Source organism: Salmo salar, chromosome ssa01 (genome assembly GCF_905237065.1).
Source record: "Salmo salar chromosome ssa01, Ssal_v3.1, whole genome shotgun sequence".
NCBI classification, from domain to species: domain Eukaryota; kingdom Metazoa; phylum Chordata; class Actinopteri; order Salmoniformes; family Salmonidae; genus Salmo; species Salmo salar.
In genome coordinates, this window is record NC_059442.1 from 46178490 (window position 1) to 46198171 (window position 19682).

The window sequence follows — 19682 nt, forward strand, 5'->3', positions numbered from 1 at the left end:
CAAACTTCTACTGATGGTCATTCTGAGTCTTTTTGGTGAGCAGGATCATTTAGCTATGGTCATGTTAAAAAGCTGTTTATTTGACTCCCAAATGGTTCTTCATTCAAAATGTTTGAGAATCGACCTAAAACCATGAAAAAAATTGTAAAAATTGTAATGTAAAGCCTAGTGCTGAGCGATTAGTGCTTTTTGAGGTCGGTTCAGATTTGGTTCGATTATAAAAAAGTATCACTGTTTTTTAGACATTAAATGCACTATGCATTACAGATGTCGGATTTTAACTTGATCACTTTTTTGTTGCAGATAATTTTCCTGATGCATCAGGAAATTCAAATGAGCCTTGTGATTGGCTAAAATTAGCAGTTAATTTTCTCTTCATGTGGGGGCAATCGAGTCATTGGGATTAGGGCTGCTATCTTAAAATAATGTTCTCTCTCATGCGCTCTCTCTCAAACGATATAGGCCTAGGTCCCATTACTGCAACATTCAAATGTACAGAAATGTATCTGAAATGCAGCTATACACATCAACAACCATCATTTTATATAGCTTAATAACACAAGATAGATACTGGTCTCCAATAAGCTACGACATACAAAGGTCGAGTGTATCGTAAGGTTTATGTTCGTGGCCTGGGTGGGCTAGCGGTTAGGGACGCTTCCGTCAGTGTGCAGATAGGCCTATGGTGTCCGCGTGGGTTTGATTTTGCCCCCAAGCCCTTTTGGCACAAATAACACAGTCTCCCAAATGACTTGATGTAGTTAACATTTCAAATATGGACAGTCCAGGATTATTTTACCCCTGATCTTGATAAACTTCGAGGCTGCATGGCTTCACCCAGGTGGGTGCAACACGTTTTTTCAGAGGAGTTTACCAAGGAGTCCACAACTGAGGAGGGCAAGAGGTGGCGTGACCTCTGACTTGTTTCCCTCCCGGATCTGACCATCATTTACCCCCTGCTCAACCGCTTCAGCTGGGCTCAGTCGGAAGAGATGTAGACTGCACAGGCGAGGAAGGTGCGTATGGAGAGCGGATCGGACACAGGATGTGGCCTGTTGGACTTGCACCTGCCTCTGTGTATGACCGTGGAAGATTTTCCACCCAGAACTGTCAATAGGCTAACAAATGTTTTGTTTTGATGTTTTAAGGGCGTCTTTGAGATTATTACTATAATGAAAAGTGCTATAAAAATTCTATCTATTAATATTATTATTATATAACATTAATAATAAATGACCATACCGGACACTTTTGGATAACATAAATAGTGAACAAATAAAATATTAACACAGCAACATTAGTTTCCATTCATACAAAGTGTCAGGTAAATTGCCACAGTAGATTTGCAATGGTAAACAAGGAAATGCTTTATTTCTATTGTACAGAATGAGTGTCAAATAGATAAATCGCCCTTAGTCTGTTCAAAAAGGACTATGTTGTTCCGATGACAATATCAACCGGAGGGCGAACATATGGGGCGGCAGGTAGCCTAGTGGTTAGAGTGTAGAGGCGGCAGGTAGCCTAGTGGTTAGAGTGTAGAGGCGGCAGGTAGCCTAGTGGTTAGAGTGTAGAGGCGGCAGGTAGCCTAGTGGTTAGAGTGTGGAGGCGGCAGGTAGCCTAGTGGTTAGAATGTGGAGGCGGCAGGTAGCCTAGTGGTTAGAATGTGGAGGCGGCAGGTAGCCTAGTGGTTAGAATGTGAAGGCGGCAGGTAGCCTAGTGGTTAGAATGTGAAGGCGGCAGGTAGCCTAGTGGTTAGTGTGTAGAGGCGGCAGGTAGCCTAGTGATTAGAGTGTTGGACTAGTAACCAAAAGGTTGCAAGATCAAAACCCTGAGCTGACAAGGTAAAAATCTGTCGTTCTGCCCCTGAACAAGGCAGTCAACCCACTGTTCCTAGGCTGTCATTGAAAATAAGAGTTTGTTCTTCACTGACTTGCCTAGTTAAATAAAGGTTAAAAAATAAAATCTTGACAGAATTTGGTTGCAAGCAGGACTAAGGCAGAGACGAAGTGAGTGGGCTCACTCTTGCCAAAATAAGCTCTAACCACTAGGCTACCTGTGTTTCTATGGGCTTAATATGCAGACCTAAGCTTGTCACCTGCCTTCCTGCCTGTGGGTTGACTCCCATTGTTAGGGTGGAGACATGAGCATCTTGTCACTATATACAGATTTCTGACTAAGGAAGCACAACATAATCTTTTAGGGAGCAGTATAGGTGACCAGTAATGGTTCCAATGGAGATCAGCTGTGCAGGTGAATTTAGCGCATATTGATGGTTTAACGAGACCACAATTGACGGTAATCTAGTGCCATCAATGGTTGCAATAGGCCCCTTGTTATTTGATTATATTCCAATAGGCTACTATTAGCCTATCAATAATCACATAATAATAGGTGTGAAAACCAATAATCTACTGTTTGTTTTTCCCTGGCTAAATTGATGAGTTGATTTGATAAACAATCAACCTTCCTCCAGAGTCGATGATCGCCAACAATTTATAGTTAGGCTATGAATAATTTGCAGAGGTGGGTAGAGTACTGAAAACCTGTATTTAAGTTAAAGTACTGTTACTTAGATTGTAATTTACTCAAGTTAAATTAGCCTTAAGTACATAAGTAAGAGTAACAAAGTATCCAGTAAGAAAACTACTTCAGTACTAGTTACAAATTTAGTTTGGTTATTTTTTTTTTACAACTTATGGTAAACTGTGACCGACAAACAAAAAGGACAACAACTTAGTGTAATTGATTTGACATTAATTTAATATTAAAGCCTGCCAGCACTATCTTGCAGATGTCCCCCAGCACAGGTACTCACCAATGAAGACTGACATCTAACAAAGTACGTTGGCTGTACAATTTAATCTACGGTCATTCAATGTTGACTTAATATCAATGTCAACAATTTCATAAAAAGGTATATGGTACTCGAGACATTGGAACATTTTTACAATTTCAATAGCATTAATGAACATTTATTTCACAATATCATTTCAAGTACATGTGATGTTGAATGCATACTATACTGAACAAATATAAAAATGCAACATACAACAATTTCAAAGATTTTACCGAGTTAAAGTTCATATAAGGAAATCAGTCAATTGAAATAAATGCATTACGCCCTAATCTATAGATTTCATGACTGGGAATACAGATATCCATCTGCTGGTCACACAGATACCTTTAAAAAAAAGGTAGGGATGTGGATCAGAAAACCAGTCAGTATCTGGTGTGACCACTATTTGACTCATGCAGCGCGAGTTGATCAGGCTGTTGATTGTGGCCTGTGGCATGTTGTCCTACTCCTCTTAAATGGGTGTGCGAAGTGCTGGATATTGGCGGGAACTGGAACACGCTGTTGTACACGTCAATCCAGAGCATTCAAAACATTCTCAATTGGTGGCACGTCTGGTGAGTATGCATGCCATGGAAGAACTGGGGCATTATCAGCTTCCAGGAATTGTGTACAGATCCTTGCGACATGGGGCCATACATATCATGCTGAAACATGATGGCGGATGAATGGCACGTCATTGAGCCTCAGGATCTCGTCATGTTAATATATTATAACATGAATGAAAATGACATATATGGATGTTGCCAAAAAAAATATTGGTAAATGTTGAATTAATATGGAAATGACTAAAAGTAACTCCACTACATGTAACTGTTATTCTTACAGTTATTCTTTCAAATTGCCATTGATAAAATGCAATTGCGTTCGTCGTCCGTAGCTTATTTCTGCCAGTACCATAATCCCACTGGCACTCTGTTCACAACGTTGACATCAGCAAACTGCTCACCCACACGACACCATACACGTGATATGCAGTTGTGAGGTCGGTTGGACGTACTGCCAAATTCTCTAAAACGACGTTGGTAGCGAAATGAACATTCAATTCTCTGGCAACAGCTCTGGTGAACATTCCTGCAGTCAGCATGCCAATTGCATGGTCCCTCAAAACTTGAGATGTCTGTGGCATTGTGTTGTGTGAAAAAACTACACATTTTAGAGGGGCCTTTTATTGTCCCCAGCACAAGGGACACCTTTGTAATGATCATGCTGTTTAATCAGCTTCTTGATATGCCACACCTGTCAGATGGATGGATTATCTTGGCAAAGTAGAAATGCTCACTAACAGGGATGTAAACAAGTTTGTGCAGAACATTTTAGAGCTTTTTTTGCCTGTGGATAATTTCTGGGATGTTTTATTTCAGCTCATGAAACATGGGACCAACACTTTACATGTTGCGTTTATATTTTTGATCAGTGTAGTTAGCTATTGCCAAACCCATCTGATTAATATGTTCACTCTTCATGCCAATGACAAAGTGGCTTGTTGGCCAACAAACAGAGATCCTATGGGGAGCTAAAAACAGGAGATTCAACTTTTTCTGAAAGATTATTACTGGGTTAGCCATAGCCATTTTATTTTGCACGTTTTTTTTCAACACCAGAATTATATCTTAGAAATACTTACCTTACTCTAGAAATATATAATATTACAAAGGCAGAAGGTAATGAAGTGCAACTTAACTCTAATCGCATCTAGCTAAGAGCCTAAGAACCAGAATATCCTCAGGAGTGCAATACGCTGTGGTGAAGATAAAACTCGGTTTGATGGACAACTTTGAGATCCGAAGGACTTAGATAAGAGTTTTGATGACAAGCTATTTTTAATACATTACATTGGTTAAGGGTTAAGGGGTTGTGAATCGTTCATACAGACGTAAAGGGTAACCAATAGTATCGATTCATATAAAAAAATATATGTAAATCACCAAATTTGGTTAGGAGGTTTTCACCCGACAGCGAAGATAGATCTATGTAACTGAGGTGATTTGGTCAAATGTAACGGAGTAAAAAGTAAGTTACTTCCTTCAGAAATGACTTGAGTAAGAACACAAGTAAAATAGTCGTTTCTCCGAAAACTGAAAGGGCAGTAGTAGACCGGATTCAAACGCATGCCTGGTCTTGCACATGTGTGCCATTGTCAGCGGTTGTACTGGCTGGACCACACAGGCACTGAGATAACCATGAATGTATGTTGCCTATTGGTGGCCTTGAACATATAATAAAACAATTGATGTAATAAATATGGATTTTTCTTAACAAAAATTACATCTAACCCCTACAAATAGGGTCCATTTAATCCCCATAAGAATTCACACGAGACGTGCTTTAACCTGCAAGTAGCCTACACAGGCTACTTGAACTAACCCCAGTGGACCTGAAGTTTAAGTTATTGTAGCCTACAAACACCGCTTCCATCTGCCCCCTGGCGACGATTCTACATATTTCTTGCTCACCAAGCAAGGAGTTTTTTTTATGGAGGTCAATGAGAGAGTGTCGAATTTGGTAAACCAAAAATGGAATGGCTTATTTGATCGAATAGACATTTTGTAATGGTTAGGTTGTTAGGAGTGTACTTGATATAACTGGAACATGTGACATCCCGGCAACCTATTGAAAGATTACTTCATATCGAAGTTGTGCCTGGTCGTCACTAGTTGCCATAAAGTCATAAACCCGCCTATTTCTACAATTTATCTTCTTTAAATGTGATTTTAAACCTAACCCTATCCTAAAGTTAATTTTGTCTTTGTGGCTGTGGTAACTAGTGGAAACCGCTGTGCCTGTTGTTCACACGCGTATCTGCCCTCTCATTGGTTAGAATGGTTCAACCTGATCTTGCCTCCTCCTGACTGCCTTCCATTTTTGAAGACATGTATTTTCATTGTTATAGGGCCACTAGAGTATCTGGTCAATATAATCAAAGATTACGGATTTACTGACAAGAGGTTACCTAGCCAGCTACACTTTCAAACAAAGTCAACAACGCAGCCACTGCTAGCTAGCCTACTTCACCAGCCAGCAGTACTGTATCATTTTAATCACTTTAGTCAATAAGACTTTTGCAACGTAAGCTTAACTTTCTGAACATTCGAGACGTGTGGTCCACTTGTCATTCCAATCTCCTTTGCATTAGCGTAGCCTCTTCTGTAGCCTGTCAACTATGTGTCTGCCTATCCCTGTTCTCTCCCCTCTGCACAGGCCATACAAACGCTTCACACCGCGTGGCCGCTGCCACTCTAACCTGGTGGTCCCAGCGCGCACGACCCACGTGGAGTTCCAGGTCTCCGGCAGCCTCTGGAACTGCCGGTCTGCGGCCAACAAGGCAGAGTTCATCTCAGCCTATGCTACCCTCCAGTCCCTCGACTTCTTGGCGCTGACGGAAACATGGATTACCACAGATAACACTGCTACTCCTACTGCTCTCTCCTCGTCTGTCCACGTGTTCTCACACACCCCGAGAGCTTCTGGTCAGCGGGGTGGTGGCACTGGGATCCTCATCTCTCCCAAGTGGACATTCTCTCTTTCTCCCCTGACCCATCTGTCTATCGCCCCCTTTGAATTCCATGCTGTCACAGTTACCAGCCCTTTCAAGCTTAACATCCTTATCATTTATCGCCCTCCAGGTTCCCTTGGAGAGTTCATCAATGAGCTTGACGCCTTGATAAGTTCCTTTCCTGAGGATGGCTCACCTCTCACAGTTCTGGGTGACTTTAACCTCCCCACGTCTACCTTTGACTCATTCCTCTCTGCCTCCTTCTTTCCACTCCTCTCCTCTTTTGACCTCACCCTCTCACCTTCCCCCCCTACTCACAAGGCAGGCAATATGCTTGACCTCATCTTTACTAGATGCTGTTCTTCCACTAATCTCATTGCAACTCCCCTCCAAGTCTCCGACCACTACCTTGTATCCTTTTCCCTCTCGCTCTCATCCAACACTTCTCACTCTGCCCCTACTCGGATGGTATTGCGCCGTCCCAACCTTCGCTCTCTCTCCCCCGCTACTCTCTCCTCTTCCATCCTATCATCTCTTCCCTCTGCTCAAACCTTCTCCAACCTATCTCCTGATTATGCCTCCTCAACCCTCCTCTCCTCCCTTTCTGCATCCTTTGACTCTCTATGTCCCCTATCCTCCAGGCCGGCTCGGTCCTCCCATCCTGCTCCTGGCTCGACGACTCATTGCGAGCTCACAGAACAGGGCTCCGGGCAGCCGAGCGGAAATGGAGGAAAACTCGCCTCCCTGCGGACCTGGCATCCTTTCACTCCCTCCTCTCTTCATTTTCCTCTTCTGTCTCTGCTGCTAAAGCCACTTTCTACCACTCTAAATTCCAAGCATCTGCCTCTAACCCTAGGAAGCTCTTTGCCACCTTCTCCTCCCTCCTGAATCCCCCCCCCCCCCTCCTCCCTCTCTGCGGATGACTTCGTCAACCATTTTGAAAAGAAGGTCGACGACATCCGATCCTCGTTTGCTAAGTCAAACGACACCGCTGGTCCTGCTCACACTGCCCTACCCTGTGCTTTGACCTCTTTCTACCATCTCTCTCCAGATGAAATCTCACGTCTTGTGACGGCCGGCCGCCCAACAACCTGCCCGCTTGACCCTATCCCCTCCTCTCTTCTCCAGATAATTTCCGGAGACCTTCTCCCTTACCTCACCTCGCTCATCAACTCATCCTTGACCGCTGGCTACGTCCCTTCCGTCTTCAAGAGAGCGAGAGTTGCACCCATTCTGAAAAAAACCTACACTCGATCCCTCCGATGTCAACAACTACAGACCAGTATCCCTTCTTTCTTTTCTCTCCAAAACTCTTGAACGTGCCGTCCTTGGCCAGCTCTCCTGCTATCTCTCTCAGAATGACCTTCTTGATCCAAATCAGTCAGGTTTCAAGACTGGTCATTCAACTGAGACTGCTCTTCTCTGTGTCACGGAGGCGCTCCGCACTGCTAAAGCTAACTCTCTCTCCTCTGCTCTCATCCTTCTAGACCTATCGGCTGCCTTTGATACTGTGAACCATCAGATCCTCCTCTCCACCCTCTCCGAGTTGATCATCTCCGGCGCGGCCCACGCTTGGATTGCGCCCTACCTGACAGGTCGCTCCTACCAGGTGGCGTGGCGAGAATCTGTCTCCGCACCACGTGCTCTCACCACTGGTGTCCCCCAGGGCTCTGTTCTAGGCCCTCTCCTATTCTCGCTATACACCAAGTCACTTGGCTCTGTCATATCCTCACATGGTCTCTCCTATCATTGCTATGCAGACGACACACAATTAATCTTCTCCTTTCCCCCTTCTGATAACCAGGTGGCGAATCGCATCTCTGCATGTCTGGCAGACATATCAGTGTGGATGACGGATCACCACCTCAAGCTGAACCTCGGCAAGACGGAGCTGCTCTTCCTCCCGGGGAAGGACTGCCCGTTCCATGATCTCGCCATCACGGTTGACAACTCCATTGTGTCCTCCTCCCAGAGTGCTAAGAACCTTGGCATGACCCTGGACAACACCCTGTCGTTCTCCACTAACATCAAGGCGGTGACCCGATCCTGTAGGTTCATGCTCTACAACATTCGCAGAGTACGACCCTGCCTCACACAGGAAGCGGCGCAGGTCCTAATCCAGGCACTTGTCATCTCCCGTCTGGATTACTGCAACTCGCTGTTGGCTGGGCTCCCTGCCTGTGCCATTAAACCCCTACAACTCATCCAGAATGCCGCAGCCCGTCTGGTGTTCAACCTTCCCAAGTTCTCTCACATCACCCCGCTCCTCCGCTCTCTCCACTGGCTTCCAGTTGAAGCTCACATCCGCTACAAGACCATGGTGCTTGCCTACGGAGCTGTGAGGGGAACGGCACCTCCGTACCTTCAGGCTCTGATCAGGCCCTACACCCAAACAAGGGCACTGCGTTCATCCACCTCTGGCCTGCTCGCCTCCCTACCTCTGAGGAAGCACAGTTCCTGCTCAGCCCAGTCAAAACTGTTCGCTGCTCTGGCACCCCAATGGTGGAACAAGCTCCCTCACGACGCCAGGACAGCGGAGTCAATCACCACCTTCCGGAGACACCTGAAACCCCACCTCTTTAAGGAATACCTAGGATAGGATAAAGTAATCCTTCTAACCCCCCCCTTAAAAGATTTAGATGCACTATTGTAAAGTGGTTGTTCCACTGGATATCATAAGGTGAATGCATCAATTTGTAAGTCGCTCTGGATAAGAGCGTCTGCTAAATGACTTAAATGTAAATGTCTCTCCATCCTAACAAAGGGAGTCATTGTCCATACAGCGGCATGGCGGGCTGTCTAGCTGCCACCTATCCGTTCTTTGGATTGGTGGATGTATCTCATTATTGTAATCCTTTTTTGAATATTCGATGAGAGTTGTTGACGTCAAGCAACTGTATTCAATGGAGGGACCAGTACGAAAAAAGTATGAAAATGTATGCACTCACTACTGTAAGTGGCTCTGGATAAGAGTGGCTGCAAAAGGACTAATGTTTTTTTTTTTTTAAAGAGAAATTCTATGCTTTCTAGCCTCATGCTATGAATATGTATGGCCAAGGGTTTTTTCTCAAAGTTGCCTGGATGTCACGTGTCCTACTTATATCAGTACACTCCTAACTTAAGCATTATGAAACTTCTATTTGATCCAATTAACCTCACGCAGCAAATAAACCATTCATTATTTTCTCCATAAAAAATCTACTTGTTTGGTGGGCGAAACAACCTGCTGGAAGGAGAAAGATTTTCAGCCAAGCTGGGCCTCACTTCCTCTCTCTCTCTGATATAATGGATAATCTGTGGTTCTCTGTGTCTCCGGACAGGTAGGCACGCTAAACTATGTAGAATGTTGGCCTGTTGGAAACTACATCACACAGTTCGGACTTGATTTATGTGATTTATCTCTGTAGAAACTGCAGACAGAAAATGCGCATTGAGCTCACTGAAAAAAAAAAAAAATGGAATTCAAATAACTGAACCGACATCCATTAATTAGGCTAGTTGTTTAAACCCCAAAAAAATAACAGACATTTTGGTTAATCGCTAAGCAAACGTAGGCTACCATGCATTATGTCAGATTTTGAAGATTGTGATATGCGTGTTCAAATAACTGCAAACATTTTCATGGACCAGAATGAAACACTCTCCTCACTTTTGTTTCTGTAGTAAGGATTCATCACCTTCAGAGAATTATTGTTACTTCTATGCAGATAATCGTTGTTTGAAGCTAAAAAAAAAGCAGTTAAGTAGCACTATGCAAATCAGGGAGCCAAATAAACGGCTCTTTTACCGATGCGATTCTCGTTGTTCACCAAAAAGAGACGTACGTTTGCAAACGAGCCGTCACTAAAAACTGCTAAGGACATGTGAAGACACGCCAATTTGGAAACACAGACAAATACTGTACTATTGAACCATAACAAATAAAAAAGCTGGATCTGTGTGCATAATTCATTGTATCTGATGTTAGAGATACAATTACCAGTCACCAAACCTAATTAAAAGTGGCCGTTTTTTTTCCTCAGTAAAGGTCTAGGCCCTATCTGTCATCTGCTAGGAAAATTAGCACCATTATTCTGCTGGCAGCCCCCGACTATCAATCAGGCCAGCAGAGATGGCCCTTATCTGATGGCCAGGGGAATGAACGGGGCTTTCTGCTGACTGCACCATACAGATGGACAGAGAGGAACCACAAAACAAAGGAAGGAGAGACACTAGAATACTAGAGACCTAAACACGCAGGGCCAGAGACAAGAGAGACCCCAATGCATAAACAGGTACTTATTCTATGCTTCAAGATTGTTGCTAACATGTTTCCTAACCTAACTATCCCACCGTTAGTCCCATCACACATTGTGTTTTGTCATAGTAAACACAAGCATCAGGGTATGGTTCATGTCATTTCTTTAGAAATATTTGTGTTTCATTCTATCGCCAATCTGTTCTAGACTAGCCTACTGAAAATGCATTTTACGGGCCAGATTCCTGTATTATGGGACTATATCAACAATTGACTAATTAAACAAATACCAAAACATAGATTTTGGGTGGAGTTTTCCTTTAGTGAGATGTAATGGTTTATGCCAGGTCCTTTTAGGATTCATTCATGAGAGCTGTTCTCGAGGTAACAAAACACACACTAAGTTGACCCACATTTCTGTCTATCTTGAGACGCAGATAAGGTTCTAGATAACCATAGGCTTGTACTCTTCCAAAATGCAGAGATAGAGAAACCAAGAAGACAGAGAAATTGAGATAGATGGACAGAGAGAGCAAGCGAGTGAGAGAACCACCCAATTCAACACAGTCTCCACTGCTCCCCAACCCAAATAGAAGCCAGCGCTACTCTCAGACACACAGTCAAATCCCTGCTGACATATCAGCTTGATGTGTGTCATTGCTGGGATATGCTACTCTGTGACACTGTAGTGATGTAATGACAAGCCAACGTCTGGCCATCAGCAGCCTGCCCCACGACCAGAGATATCTCCAGTAGCCTACACTCACCAGGAACACACACATAGAAAGTTTGGCTTCTACCCAGTATGGTTTAGTATACCTATCCAGGCCAGTTAAACGCAGCTATAGTTCTCCCCCATGTTGAGAGGAACTTTAAGTATTCCGATAACAATAAGCAGGGTTAAGTTCCACCGCCCCATACAGAGGGTAACCTAATAGGCATCTAATATTCCCTGTGTCCCTGCCAACAGTCTCAGCCCTGGGCTCAGTACCACAGGACAAAGGCCCCAGCAGTCAGCATGGGCCCACTGGACCAGAACACACTGGGCGGTGGAGGGGGGGACGGTCTCGTAACTGATACTTCACCCTGGCAGCAGCCCACACACCTTCTCTCTGCTGTGTGTGTGTGTGTGTGTGTGTGTGTGTGTGTGTGTGTGTGTGTGTGTGTGTGTGTGTGTGTGTGTGTGTGTGTGTGTGTGTGTGTGTGTGTGTGTGAGAGAGAGAGAGTTCTTTTGTTGCAGGTGGATGGGCAGGGGTTAAAAGGCTAAACTGCATGGACCATTGTTCCCATTGATAGGAGTCCGCCGCTCCTCACAGGGAAGACACACACAGGGACAAAAGCAGCCGGGGTTTGGCCTCCCATTAGAAAACAATAAGCGGAGGGATGGAAGGCAGGGGAGGGAATCTGAGAGAGCCATGTTAATAAGAGCCGTCTCTTCATTGGCCCTGACTGTCAAACAGACACACCTCACTGATGTGTCTACTACTACTGCAGGTGCATTGAGTACACACACTGCCGTGTCTTCACACACACTCTGGATGCTGGAACAAAATGTCCTCTGTGGCAGTCAGCTGATATAATGGAAGAGGAGGAAGGAGGAATGTGTTGAGTTCTCTCTCTCTCACACACACATTTTACTGTGAGATTCTCCAATTTTCCAGTCCTCCACCAAACATCTCGTCCTCCACGCAAACTTTACACACACACCCTATAAACAGTGAGTCACCTATATCCCTGCTGCCAACCTACACACACAAATATACACACACCTTCGCTCCCCTGCAGTACACACACACTCTCTCTCTCTTTCTTAGATATGGAGGGGGTACACAGCCCTGGAACTGTGTGTGGATGACGTCACCACCAATACCGCAAGCCAGAACTAAACCAGTCATGTGTGTGGGATGGGGGGGGAGTATGAGAGAGCAAGAGAGAGAGATAGAAAGATGTTCCACCTGAACCACTCACACTCATGCATCCCCTTCGATAGGCAGGCCCCTTTCCAATACCTGAACATCTCCTCCTTCCCTCCAACCATTAGTTATCTAACGTCATTGGATGGGTTCTATCAAAAAAAAAATCCATGTCGTTAACACCTATCCAATTGTATTACATCCGTGATTATTATGGGGAGAGAGGTAGGACTAATAGAGGAGGGGAGGATGTATTTGCTGGTGAACAGACACAGTCTAAATAATTATGATCTAATGACTAATCTAAGAGCATTGGAGGAGAGCAAGGCTCCCCCTAAATTGTTCTCACCTATCCAATTTAGTTTCAGTGATGAGCAAAGGAAGGGATGGAGAGAAAGAAAGGAGAGGGAGGATGTGTATATTTGTACAGACGCAGGCAACCTGGCACAGACTAAACAACACACTTTACTCAATTGTGTCCAACATCAGCAATTACAATGAATAAGAAAGAACAGATACAGACCAAATAATACACATACTCTGTTTTGTTACATCATTATTATTAAGAAAGAATGGGATGAGAATGAAGCGGAGGAAAGAAGGGAAGGGGGAGAGAGGGAGAAAGGAAATATATTTGTAACAGTATTTACACAGCCACACAGACAGGTACAGACAAACAGGCACAGCCTAGATAATAATTCATGCTACAGCATTGAGTGGGTGTTGGCAAAGTTCCCCGCCATGTTGCTTATACCTATCCAATTTCGTCACACTTGTGATCTAAAAAATGGAGGGGGGATCCATTTGTTAGTATATCCTACCAGCTACAGACAGACAGGCAGAGACATAGATGTAGACTGGTGCACAGCCTGGGTAGAAGAAGGGAAAAATTGACAGATTGGTCCATTTTAAAATATGACCAAACGGGCACGATTTCACCAGTTTCACCATAAAAAAGGGAGTATAGGGAGAAAAATACTTTTTCCCCCTTAAGTATTCTAGTATTTCAGTGGGCACAAGTGGCCACAGCCAGACGGGCAGAGCCATGAGTCCAGCCCGGTGCCCAGCATGGGTAGAGAGAGTGGGCATCCAGCTCTCTGCAGGAAGAGAGACAGAGACACACCTCCTCTGGGTGACGGGGGACGGAAGGGAGGGGAGAGCCGTTCTGCTGCAGCACCTCTCTCCTGCATTACATCACCCCCACACTGCTACACACACGCGCATGCATGTGCAAGCGCATGCACACACACACACACACACACACACACACTGCTACATACACACCCACCCACGCACACACAAACACTGCTAGCAATATACTGCTGCCACACATACACACACACACACACACACACACACACACACACACACTGCAATGATGCTACCAACACTAAGCAATCAACCCAGGTCTGCATCCCAGAAAAACCCTGTTTGATTTATCTATCGTTCTAAACGATTAATAACACCCCGTCTCCTGCATTACATCACTCTACTGCAACACTTGCTCTGCCAAACACACACACACACAGTTAATGCATATGTAGGGCCAGTCCTCACACCACAGATAAAATCCCTGTTTAAATTAATCTAGTTTATCTTTATCTTCATTTATCTAATTCAAATAATCCTTATCCTGCATTACATCACTCTGCAGCAACACACACACACACACACACAACCAATACTAACCCATGTCTACATGCATGTATAGACATACTATGAATAATAATGCTGGAGATATTCTTAATCATTTCACTACTTTATTTCTACCATACATCCTTCTGTAGCAACGTCTGCGTAGTAGGGAAAGACTCAGCATGCACCCCAGAGAACATATAATAAACACCCTTCATTTGACAAAAGTAAAAAAAAATCTATTTTATATTTGTTAGAAATAGTGCAATAGAAATTGTGTTTTTATTATAATTGTTAGTTCGTTGCTTTACATTTACTATAATCTCTTGCACCCTCAATTTTGTTTCGGTCATTTGACACCTATATGTAATCCGTCCTTGTGTGTGTGTGTGTGTGTGTGTGTGTGTGTGTGTGTGTGTGTGTGTGTGTGTGTGTGTGTGTGTGTGTGTAGTTTTACGCACACGCACACCAACACGTATATGCACGCGAGCGCGCGCCCGCACACACACACGCACACAACAAATAGGCCTATACAAAATGAATTAGATGAAATTGCAGGGACTTTCTCAGAAGCATGAAATTACTGTGAGCTGTTGAACGTCGTTTTATTTAGGAAGGCATGACGCAATTTCTACAACCGGAGATTATTTGTCCTCCCTCCGCATCTTTAATCACGCCCGTGAAATATTGTATTATTTCAACTGCATTACATTTCGTGTGAAATAGGCCTACGCATTCAGACAAACATAATAGGCCATTTTTAATCTGCTTCAAAAATATGTTATAATCATCATACAATTAAAAAACCCGTTGAAACACTGTTTTGTATTTATTTCTATGGGAAAAGGAGCATCCTCAACGATATTGTGAGTAGTAGCCTATTGTGTGAGCAATATTGTGCCCCCTCTCCCGCCCATACGGATTAACGTTACCTTGAGAGCCCTTGGCCGTTTTCGGTTGATTTGTCAGAGTAGTTAATCGCCTGCCAACCAGCGCCCAGAAAGCAGGACAGCCAAATTAAACCACGCACCAACCACCGCCCGGCACCCCGCAGACAGTACAGCCAAATCACACAATCGCACAATAACCACAGGAGCAGGGCAGGGAATGCGCATAGCACGACCGCATAGCCTACACCACTTAAATATTGAATTCATCTTTCTTGTGTCTTTCTGTGTAGGCCTAAATGGGAGAAACGTCGATTAGCCTAGGCCTACTTTCTTGAAATGATTTAATAACACAAATATTTCGTTTTATAGTGAGCTATCATATTTAATTTAACAGGAATTTAGGCCTAATAGTTGTGTGTACTAATATCCGTGGAAAACATTAACGTAAAACAAAAACGTGTATATTTTGTGTTGGGAAAAAACTGCATTTTATCTAGATAAAATATTGTTTTCTTATTAAATGGTTAATCATGTTTTTTTTAATGTAGGGCCGACCAATAAAATAAAAACATTGATAGAATCTCTATTTCAACTATAATTCTACAGTAGAGCATTGGACTGCTGCTGCCTTTTAGGCCTTGCTTGCTGTGTGAGAAAAGAGACGCATTTCACAGGGGTCACGCCCATTGCTGAGGCATTTCTGCCCGTTGGAAAAGCCTGATTAGGAGTTTACCTGCATTCTGATGTATTCACTAAGCCTATTACATTGTAAATCCAAACATCGAACGTGTGCCACAATGATAAATTAACTTCAAACGTCACCAATTCTGCTGGCAAATTGCAGTGTATTTTATTACTATTTCATCACGACTGGCGAAGGTGCTGATCAGACCTTTTTTGGGAAAAAAATCATTAGGACAAAACGTGACAATTTTAACCACCATTTTGTGATCTCTTACATGATTTTCCTACAGTAATTTATCTATTCCTGATTTAAGACATAACATGAAACTATAAATGATGTTAAAATGCATGATTTAAAATAAAGCTGTAGGGAGTTAATAGGGGCGTTATATTTCTACTGCAAAATTGTTTTGTCTTTTTATGAGCTGTTAGATATTGATCATCTCAAATCCAACATGCATTCTTCTAAATTGTGAGAGATTGGCTGCGTTACATGGTTCATTTGAAAGAAGAAAAAAACACCAGCGTGTTCATACATGTCAGATTTCATGTACATCACCAGCACCCCAAAAAACACCCTCCCTCGACGTTCTGCAGAGCTCACGAGCTCATTTGATTCCATAGGGAACGAATTCTACCCGCCGCCTAAAAAAAACCATCACGTTTCCTGCGTTATTTTACAATCCAAATACAGCCTCATCTGACGATTCATATTTTACTCTAACGTATTACATTATTGTTTCAGGTTGTATGGTATGTTTTATCTGCTACAAATGAACAACCTATGTGTGTGAGAAAAAAAATTCATACGAAGACAATGCTTTCTCCTCCACAATATTCTAAATGGAGATGGGTCTATTTCGTTAAAATGAGCATATACGAATTCATCTGGGAAATAATATGATTTTAGAGGGAATTGGGGGAAGGCCAAATGTCTGGTCTCCATCATGGTGTCTGCAGTGTAGGGGCAATCAATGGAACATAGAAGGTCATGTCCCCATATCAAATTCAAAGCAGCGTTTCCATGTCTGAATTGTCTTTTATCTCACAGTATCAAAACAGACAACATATTCTTTTGTCTTATTTTAGACATAACCTATCGGTTGTTTTCCCTGACTATGCAGAACCGGTTCGTTAAATGAATTTGTTTACTCTGAACCGTCATTGACATTTTAAAATAGCCCCATGCACGCTGGCGGTCGTAAGACACTGGACACCCCTGTATCCATTATTCAAAGCTACTTTTCAGGCGAGAACACAATGCGTGGTTTGGAAGAGAGTCGTAGCCTAAGCAAGCATTTATTTAGCGTCATTTATGCTTCTTATGATGCCTATAATGCTCTGTGTTTTATAAAGATGAATAATTCCGATTATAAATATCGCCTGTGGCCACGAGGTGAGCGATGTGACCGTAATTCTGTCAGTCCCTCGGGGCTTGTCCATGCCTGTCACCCTGGCCTCGTTGACCGGGGAATGGGCAGAGAATCACCCGAGCCGACATGGCCGGAATGCCCCATTTATAGGCCTACCCGTAAACCACCCTGCAGCAGGCAGCGACCTTATTCGTCGATAACATTATGTTTCCAGTCAATGGATATTACTAGTATAGTGCAATGCTTAGTTTATGATTAGGTAGTATTGACCACATGTCGACGTTCTCAACGTCCCAACTTGTTCCAGACTGTCGACAGCCGACACTACAAACATGTTCAAAATGTCTACTATAACATCCCCATTCCAATCCAAATGTGTTCCGAAGGAACGATTAGAACTATATTTTGGATGTTTGGTAGTAATGACAAGAGGAGCCCTTTGGCAAGTAGAAAATAGAGCACGACTGACCTTAGTTATGGGATAATATCCAATGCATAATAATCCGACAATAAACTCCGGTAATGTTTAAATCCAGGTTCGGTAAAAAAAAAAAAAAACTGAGTAGACTGAATAAACACGGTGCCGATTAAAGCGAGACTTCTGACACAGTACCAGCCTTTAAATCGGGACTACTGGGCTGTTCTTTCCTCTGTCTCTCTCCGGTCGGTCTCCACTACAGTGCATCACAAGAGCGGCGCGCTCGATCCGTGCGACTGGCGACCGATCTCGGGATGTTCACACACACTTCGCACGGGTCCGCCCTCTCCTGGTCTCTCCTCAGCACCACCTCCGCGCGCGCCCCATTTAAAGGCGTAGTCTGGGAGAGACAGCAGTGAATGCATGATTTTCACAGAGCATGCCGTGGCGTGTGTTTGGGATAGGCTATAGTTAGAAAATCGGTAGAGACGGTAATATTTGCATAGCTGTGTTGCACAAACAGAGTAATGTGGAAAAGTTGCAAATTACTAATTTCTTCCTTAACTTACAAATATATGGTTTACAAAGTGATGCGTAAACCCAAATGCACCTCCAGATAGGCCTACATAGCCTGTTTGTATTAAAACATTGAAAAATAAATGTTTTGTATAAAACTGAGACACTTGGACGAGACTGCCCAGGACTGCCAGAGCCTGGCGCTGCGCTTTTTCCTATTCCAGACACGTGGGGGGATCTCAATAGACTGTGGAAGATTTCTCTCCTGGCCCCTTTTTCCTTCAACTGATCTCAGAGAACGGAACAGGTGAGTAAAATAATAATAGGCCACCTACCTCTATAGCCGGCCTCCGCCATATTACTTTCACCTATCCTGCCTTTAGATCAGTACAGATCAGTGCTCTGACAATGTCTCATAAATTGATCTTTAACGGATGAATAAAGCAATTCAAATGAAAATAATTGAATAGAAGTTAATTTCATTGAATTAAATTGATGAAGTAGAGCAGAGCCACTTCAGACTACTGAGATGCATGCTTTTAGCGCTCTTGAGGCAGGCCTACAACCTCAGAGGTGAACTCAAAAGAACACCACGTGGAGTAGGACCACGGAAAGCACAGGCCTTGTCACAATCGACAAGATAATAGCTATTCTAAAACGGAGAGTGACACAGACAAACATTAAAAAAGGTCCAGACACACGTATTTCCTAGGTGGCAGAGGTCCGGATGGATAATGTAATTTATCCGTTTGCGACCCCAAACGGTTCACATCCCTCTTGTTGGCGGAGAGAACATTTTACAGTTTTAAATCTAATTTCCTGCAATTCTATGCATTCTTCCATGTCGTATGTTTGTTTATATGATACCAGGGGTCGAAGCATGGGTGAGTAAAACAATAATCTGTGGTCCAGTTGAGTATGGAGGTCATAGGCTAATAGCCTAATATAACTTTTTACCAAGCACGAGTTCAGCATCTAGAACTACTCTCAGCCCAACCATAATATCTCGAACAACAGGTGTTAAACATGACATAGACCCATAGCCCAAATGATCCATCACAAACCTGGCGGATTATTTAATTGAACCTCGGCCCCAGCCATGGATCGAACTCTGCTGGCCGGCAGAGCAAAGCAGCTCCAAAGCTCCATGGCCATGATGGATGGATCTGCTGAGCGGCTGCACTGGTTTACAAACACTCTCACAGTCACAGTAAGCATGTTAGCTTAGCAGCATCTCCCCTCTTTGGAAAATACTGTACAAGCGCAGCATGGGGCCCAGGTACTGTATATTTGATTTTGTTGTCAATTAACCATTTCTTTATGGATTTGGATTAATGCTAGATGTTATTGTTTTGGGGCCAAGAATCAGCCTCCTGGCAGAGGTAACCAGGTTTTTGGCTGAAATGTTCATAATGGTGTTGAACAGTCAAAATCATGTTTTTCATTAAATTGAATGATATTTGGATGAATCCAGATATTTAAAAAAAAACTATGATGACCAAAGTATGAAAAATGACTGTTGCTTCTATATTGATAAAGTTTGATCAGAAAGTTGCATGTCCCCTCCCCATGTCAAACAATTGGATCCAGGAGGTGGAATTATTAAGGGGATAGGATTGCTTCACCTTAACTCTAATTTTAATACACCAATGGTAACATGATATTC

At 43.4% G+C, this 19682-nt stretch overlaps 1 protein-coding gene across 24 annotated transcripts in view; it reads right to left on the bottom strand.

Moving 5' to 3' along the window:
• The window catches only part of nrxn3a (neurexin 3a), a 433709-nt gene extending 415885 nt beyond the window's left edge, over positions 1-17824 (bottom strand). For all 24 annotated transcript variants that reach the window (XR_006769933.1, XR_006769930.1, XR_006769931.1 and 21 more), the window contains exon 1: positions 17552-17824. The gene's annotated coding sequence lies outside the window, so the exon portion shown is untranslated. The remainder of the gene's footprint in view (positions 1-17551) is intronic.
• Between the last annotated feature and the right edge of the window lie 1858 nt (positions 17825-19682).